Source organism: Theropithecus gelada, chromosome 20, assembly GCF_003255815.1.
Source record: "Theropithecus gelada isolate Dixy chromosome 20, Tgel_1.0, whole genome shotgun sequence".
Lineage (NCBI taxonomy): Eukaryota > Metazoa > Chordata > Mammalia > Primates > Cercopithecidae > Theropithecus > Theropithecus gelada.
This window is the reverse complement of record NC_037688.1, coordinates 55,208,076-55,216,093: the sequence shown is the minus strand read 5'-3', so window position 1 is coordinate 55,216,093 and position 8,018 is coordinate 55,208,076.

Genomic DNA, 8,018 nt, shown 5'->3' with positions numbered 1-8,018 from the left:
TTTTTGAGACGGAGTCTCGCTCTGCCGCCCAGGCTGGAGTGCAGTGGCCGGATCTCAGCTCACTGCAAGCTCCGCCTCCCGGGTTCACGCCATTCTCCTGCCTCAGCCTCCCGAGTAGCTGGGACTACAGGCGCCCGCCACCTCGCCCGGCTAGTTTTCTGTATTTTTTAGTAGAGACGAGGTTTCACCGTGTCGGCCGGGATGGTCTCGATCTCCTGACCTCGTGATCCGCCCGACTCGGCCTCCCAAAGTGCTGGGATTACAGGCTTGAGCCACCGCGCCTGGCCCTTTTCAGATATTCTTGGCTCAGGGCCTGGGTTGAGGGAGCTTAGGGAAGGACGTCCGTCTGGGTGCTTTTCCTCCAGTTTGCTGGCTGGCTTCTCCGTCTATCCACAGTGACCTCACAGAGAGGCCCTCCTGCCTCCCACGCTCATGCAGTGTCCCCCACTTGTTTGATCTCACTGACCGTCTACATGTATTTACATTCTTGGTATTTTCTACCCTCACTGGAATGTAAACTCCATGAAGGCACAGACTTTTCTTGTTCCCTTCTGTATCCCTAGAATAAGACCAACCTGAACCTGGCATATAGTAGCTGCTTAATAAATATTCATCTGTCAATGAGTTGGTTTCTCAGAGTGTGGTCCTTAGACTGCCTGTGGAATATTTCTATTTCTCTTTTTTCTTCCCTTTTCTTTTCTTTCTTTCTTTCTTTTTTTTTTTTTTTCAGAGACAGAGTCCTACTCTGTTGTCCAAGCTGGAGTGCTCACTGTAGCCCCAAACCCCTGACCTCAAGTGATCCTCCCACCTTAGCCTCCCAAAGTGCTGGGATTACAGGTGTGAGCCACCAAGCCTGGCTGGATATTTCTTTAAAATGCAAATTCAAGCCAGGTGTGGTGGCTCACACCTGTTATCCCAGCATTTTGGAAGGCCAAGGTTGGGTGGATTGCTTGAGTGCAGGAGTTCGAGGCCAGCCTGACCAACATGGTGAAACCCCATCTCTACAAAAAATACAAAAATTAGTCAGGTGTGGTGACATGTGCCTGTGGTCCCAGCTACTCAGGAGGCTGAGGTGGGAGGATGGCTTGAGCCTGGGAGGCGGGAGGGAGAGGTTGCAGTGATCTATAATGGTGCCATTCCAGCCTGGGAGGCAGAGCCAGGCAGTCTCAAAAGAACAAAACAAAAAAACAACTTTGGCCCGTCTTGGAGGCTCACACCTGGCCTGTAATCCTAGCACTTTGGGAGGCTGAGGTGGGAGGATCACTTGAGCCCAGGAGTTCAAGACCAGCCTGGGTCACATGGCAGGACCGCGTCTCTAAAAAAAAAAAAAAAAAAAAAAAAAAAAAAAAATTAGCCAAGTGTGGTGGTGTATGCCTTAGTCCCAGCTACTGAGGAGGCTGCAGTGAGAGGATTGAATGAGCCTGGGAGGTCAAGGCTGTAGTAAGCCATGATCATGCTACTGTACTCCAGCCTGGATGACAGAACAAGATGTCTCAAAAAATAAAATAGGTGCAACTTCTTGGACCCTGCAGCCAACCTTCAGAGTTAGAGGCTCTAGGGATGGGCCCAGAAGCCTGCAATTTGAATGCCGGGGAATTCTTCCAGTAATGTTGAGAAACACTGTTCCCTCTTTTTGTGGGCTCTTATGCTAGGCATTGTTCTGGGCATCTATCCCCTGCCATCTGTGGTTTTTAAACTAGTGTACCGTATGCCAGACTCTGTGCTGGGGGTTCTTTGCAGATGTTACTCATTTTATCTGCATAATAGCTTAGCCAAGTGGCCCCAGAGGCCCCCGTGTCCAAGAGAGCGGAAATTTACCAGACATGTACTGAGCCTCAATTCCTGTGCTAGGCCCAGGGGATTCACTGGGTACTGGGCAGCTGGCTTCCCCTACAACAACACAAGAAAGTGCTCGCTGGGGGTGGGAGTAGAAGACACCTAGGACCTGATCTAGGGTTTGGTGAAGGGGCTGGGAATCCCATGTAGAAGGCTGGTAGGGATTGGAGAGGGTTAGTGCAGAGGAGATTGGTTCTTAGCTGAGGGAATGGCATGGGAAGGCAGGGAGACCAAAGAGGCCCCTGGACTCTGCACCTCTTTCTCCTTCCTGTCAGCTCTTCTTCCAGCATGGTGGGTCCTCTGAGCACTCTCCGGCCCCAGAGCACAGAGCCCTCGGTCCGCCTGGGTCCCACGTCCCTGACTGGCTCCTGGGCTCCTTGATTCTAACCATTTACAGTGACATCAGAAATTGGAACAGATCTAGGCCGGGCACAGTGGCTCACACCTGTAATCCCAGAACTTTGGAAGCCCGAGGGGTGGATCATTTGAGGTCAGGAGTTAAAGACCAGTCTGGCCAACATGGTGAAACCCCATCTCTACAAAAAGTACAAAAATTAGCCAGGTATGGTGGTACACGCCTGTAGTCCCAGCTACTCAGGAAGCTGAGGTGGGAGGATTGCTTGAACCCAGGAGGTGGAGGTTGCAGTGAGCCGAGATCATGCCACTGTACTCCAGCCCAACCAAAGAGCGAGGCTTCGTCTCAAAAAAATATAAATAAATAAATAAATAATAATATTGGTGCACAAAGCAGGTGTGTTTCCAGTGCATCAGGCATCCCCTCATCCCCGCCAACCTGGTCTGCTCCAGTCAAGGTGGGTAAAAAAAAACAAGAAACGGATCTGGATCACAGGGCCTGGAGCACTAAGTGCTGGGGGTTGGGGGCTGGGAGAGCTGGTGAGAGGCGACGCAGAAGCCAGCTGGGGCAGCCTAGGAGCCCAGAGGACTTTTTAAAATTTTATTGTGGAGACAGGGTCTCTCTATGTCACCTGGGCTGGAGTGCAGTGGCATGATCATAGCTCACTGCAGCCTCGACCTCTCAGGCTCAAGCAGTCCTGCCTCAGCCTACTGAATAACTGGGACTACAGACATGCACCACCATGTCAGGCTAATTTTTATTTTTTTCTGTAGAGATGGGGGTGTCACTGTGTTGCACAGGCTGGTCTCAAACTCCTGACCTCAAGTGATCCTCCTGCCTTGGCTTCTCAAAGCACTAGAATTACAGGTGTGAGCCACTGTGTCCAGCCCCTTTCCATATCTTAACGCTCACTTTATGTATGTCCTGTTCTGCTAACACAAGCTACCCTGCTCTAAGTGCTATTTGCATGCATTATCTTCTCTCACAATCGTACAGTTGTACACAATACGACAGCCCTGTTACTGTCCTCATTCCCTAGAGAGGAAACAGGCCCAGAGAGGTGGCAGCCTGGCCAGTCTGGTTCCAGAGCCTGTACCTGAACACTTAACTGTACGCAGCACTTTCACACCAGCGAGCTTCTGAACGGTTGCATAGAAGGCCGGGCGTGGTGGCAGGCACCCGTAATCCCAGCTACTTGGGAGGCTGAGGCAGGAGGATCGCTTGAACCCAGGAGGCAGAGGTCATAGTGTGCTGAGATCACACCATTGCACTCCAGCCTAGGTGACAGAGTGAGACTCTGTCTCAAAAAAAAAAAAAAAAAATCAGTTTAACCTGGTCCTGCCACTGTGAATGGTGCTGTGGTAAATCATCTCGCACTTTTTGGGGGACACGTATAGGATGAATGTTGAGGGGCTTAAAGCAGAACAGTGACAGGGACAGACCTGTGCTTGAACAAGCTATTGCTACACAAAACTGAGGTGCGTGCTGGGCGCAGTGGCTCACTCTTGTAATCCCAGCACTTTGGGAGGCCGAGGCAGGTGGATCACGAGGTCAGGAGATCGAGACCATCCTGGCTAGCATGGTGAAACCCTGTCTCTATAAAAATACAAAAAACTAGCCGGGTGTGGTGGCGGGTGCCTGTAGTCCCAGCTACTTGGGAGGCTGAGGCAGGAGAATGGCGTGAACCCGGGAGGCGGAGCTTGCAGTGAGCTGAGATCGCGCCACTGCACTCCAGCCTGGGCAACAGAGTGAGACTCTGTCTCAAAAAAACAAAAACAACAACAACAAAAAAACAACTGAGGTGCGGCAGGTGCAGTGGCTCACGCCTGTAATCCCAGCACTTTGGGAGGCCAAGGCGGGCGGATTACAAGTTCAGGAGATAGAGACCATCCTGGGTAACATGGTGAAACGCCGTCTCTACTAAAAATTACCTGGGCGTGGTGGCACGTGCCTGTAGTTCCAGCTACTCCGGAGGCTGAGACAGGAGAATCGCCTGAACCCGGGAGGCGGAGGTTGCAGTGAACCAAGATTGCCCTACTGCACTCCAGCCTGGCGACAGATGAGTCTCTGTCTCAAATAAACAAAAAACAAACAAAAGAAAAAACTGAGGTGCGTTTCCAGCTCATGAGGTACCTCCTACCTGGCCTGGTGCAGTTCAGGTAGGAGACTGGATCGGGGGCTGTCCCCACGCCTGCCCTGCAGTCCTTTCTCCTTCCTGTCGGCTCTTCCTCCAGCACAGTGAGTCCTCTGAGCACTCTCCAGCCCCACAGCACAGAGCCCTTGGCCTGCCTGACTCCCATGTCCCTGACTGGCTCCTGGGCTCCTCGGCTCTAACCATTTACAGTGACATCAGAAGACTGACTGTGTAGGTCCAGCTACACTGAGTTGTTTTGTTTTGAGGCAAGGTCTCACTCTGTCGCCCAGGTTGCAGTGCAGTAGCTCCATCTTGGCTCTTCACAACACCCATATCCTGGGCTCAAGTGATCCTCCAGCTTCAGCCTCTTGAGTAGCTGGGACTACAGGCGGCACCACTACCCCCAGCTAATTATTTTTGTATTTTTTGTAGAGATGGGGTCTCCTTATGTTGCTCAGGTTGGTCTTGAATTCCTGGGCTCAAGTGATCCTCCCACCTCAACCTCCCAAAGTGCTGCAATTACAGGTATGAACCACCATGCCTGGTCATATATGATTTTTTTTTTTTTTTTTTTTTCCGAGACAGAGTTTCACTCTTTTGCCCAGGCTGGAGTGAAGTGGTGCAATCTTGGCTCACTGCAACCTCTGCCCCTGGGGTTCAAGCGATTCTCCTGCCTCAGCCTCTTGAGTAGCTGAGGTTACAGGCACCTGCCACCACGCCCGGCTAATTTAGTATTTTTAGTAGAGACGGGGGTTTCTCCATGTTGGTCAGGCTGGTCTCGAACTCCTGACTTCAGGTAATCCACCCACCTCAGCCTCCCAAAGTGCTGGGACTGTAGGCGTGAGCCACTGCGCCCGGCCATATGTGATCTTAAAAAAGAGAGTTGGGGAGGAGAGTGTGAGCATGGCAGTCTAAAAGAATCTGTACCCGAGCATCCTGAGGCTTGTAGGGTAGCACTGAAGACTCACAGGAGGGCTTTTAAGTCCCCTTGGCCTGCAGGGACATGGCTTGAAGTCAGTCTGGTGCCTGCGTTCCATGTCTAGTGGCTGGCCTGGGCGCAGGAGGAACCTGCAGAGCCCTTGATCTGGAGGTGGGGAGTGGGGAAAAGCTGAGCTGACCTGGACCCTGAAGTCTCTATATTTGATCTAGGGAACACAGTGGAGTCACATTACATGTACAGTAATAGCCTTCTGGAATTTAGCTATATGCCTTCAGAATAAATGAATGATCACCACGCCACTATGAAAGAAGTTTCATTTGTTTGTTCCACTCAATGACTCCGACTCTGAGGGCAGGAGATCGGTACCTGTACATCTGCTGTTCCTCTAGGCAGTCTTCAGTCCTCAAGGCTCTCCTTCTGTGATTAAAAATAACCCTAGCTACTGTAACAAACTTCAAGATGTGTAGTGCCTCAAACGTGATAGTTTATTTCTAGACTGGGTGTGGTGGCACACGCCTGTAATCCCAGCACTTTGGGAGGCCGAAACAGGAGGATCACTTGAGGTCAGGAGCTTGAGACTAGCCTGGGCAACATAGCAAGTCCCCATCGCTACAAAAAAGTTAAAAAGTTGGCTGGGTGTGGTGGCTCACACCTATAATCCCAGCACTTTGGGAGGCCGAGGCGGGGGATCACCTGAGCTCAGGTGTTCAAGACCAGCCTGGCCAACATGGTGAAACCTCATCTCTACCAAAAATACAAAAATTAGCTGGGTGTGGTGGTGCATGCCTGTAGTCCCAGCTACTTGGGAGGCTGAGGCAGGAGAATCGTTTGAACCCGGGAGGCGGAGGTTGCAGTGAGCCGAGATCGTGCCACTGCACTCCAGCCTGGTGGCAGAGCGAGACTCCGTCTCAAAAACAAAAAAAAAGAACACTATTTCTAACTCATATTAAATCTTAATCAGATGCTGCCGACCGGGAGACAGCTCTCCTGCAAGTTGTGATTCAGGGATTTGGGCATCTCCTGTTCTGTGGTTCTGCCATTTTCAACACGTGGCTCCTGGGACTGCCCAGCTTGTTTGCATCATGTAGGCAGATGATGTGCCTGGAGGTTGCAGGAGCCAAGTTATTATGGAAAGACAGGAAATTAGCACTTGTTACTTCCAATTCCATTCCATTGGCTACAACTCGATCACGCGGCAGCGTCTAAGGACAAGGGAAGCTGGGACACAGATTAGTTATGGGTCTAAGAGGAAGAGGCAACTGATTTGGTAAACAACATCTTACCATGCTGAATGTGTTTCCTGTTGAAAGATACAGATTTTTCTTATAAAAGGGGTCCTTCCACACATCAATTACTTTGGTATTCAACCAAAGAAAAGTCATTTGTTCTAGTGCTAGACAAAAACAGGCTGTGTTGAACTTCATCAGAGATCACACTGTTCTCTACGTATGTATGTTTTTTGAGACAGGGTCTCACTCTGTTGCCCAGGCTGGAGTCCAACGGTGCCGTCATAGCTCACTGCAGCCTCAAATTCCTGAGTTCAAGTGATCCTCCTGCTTCAGCCTCCTGAGTAACTGGGACTACAGGCACATGCCACCACACCTGGCTAATTTAATCTAAAAACTTTTTATGGGCCCAATTTTTAAGGTATAAAAAACTAGGGCCGGGCACTGTGGCTCATGCCTATAATCCCAGCACTTTGGGAGGCCGAGGTGGGCGGATCACCTGAAGTCAGGAGTTTGAAACCAGCCTGGCCAACATGGTGACACCTCATCTCTACTAAAAATACAAAAATTAGCTGGGTTTGGTGGCAGGCACCTCTAATTCCAGCTACTTGGGAGGCTGAGGCAGGAGAATCACTTGAACCCAGGAGGCAGAGGTTGAAGTGAGCCAAGATTGTGCCATTGCACTCCAGCCTAGGCAACAGTAGCAAAACTGTCTCAAAAAAAAAAAAAACAAAACCAAAAAATACAAAAAGTAGCCAGGTATGGTGGCAAATGCCGTAATCCCTGCTACTCAGGAGGCTGAGGTGGGAGAATGGCTTGAACCTGGGAGGCAGAGGTTGCAGTGAGCCGAGATCATACCACTGCACTCCAGCCTGGGTGACAAAGCAAGACTCTTAAAAAAAAAAAAAAAAAAAAGAAAAAAAAAATTCAATATATATTTCAGGCTTCTTTCAGAAAACAGGTTGCTTCAGGCCACCCCAAGCCGCTAGGATGAAATTCAAAATATTGGCCGGGCGCGGTGGCTCAAGCCTGTAATCCCAGCACTTTGGGAGGCCGAGACGGGCGGATCACGAGGTCAGGAGATCGAGACCATCCTGGCTGACACGGTGAAACCCCGTCTCTACTAAAAAAATACAAAAAACTAGCCGGGCGAGGTGGCGGGCGCCTGTAGTCCCAGCTACTCGGGAGGCTGAGGCAGGAGAATGGCGTGAACCCGGGAGGCGGAGCTGGCAGTGAGCCGAGATCCGGCCACTGCACTCCAGCCTGGGCGACAGAGCGAGACTCTGTCTCAAAAAAAAAAAAAAAAAAAAGAAATTCAAAATATTTAGCCACCATACCAGAGCAAAACCCTCTCTCAAAAAAAAAGAGGTTAAGTCTAATAATTTAATTTAAAAAATTTAAAGTTAAAAAATTAATCTAGGCCGGGCGCGGTGGCTCAAGCCTGTAATCCCAGCACTTTGGGAGGCCGAGACGGGCAGATCACAAGGTCAGGAGATCGAGACCATCCTGGCTAACATGGTGAAACCC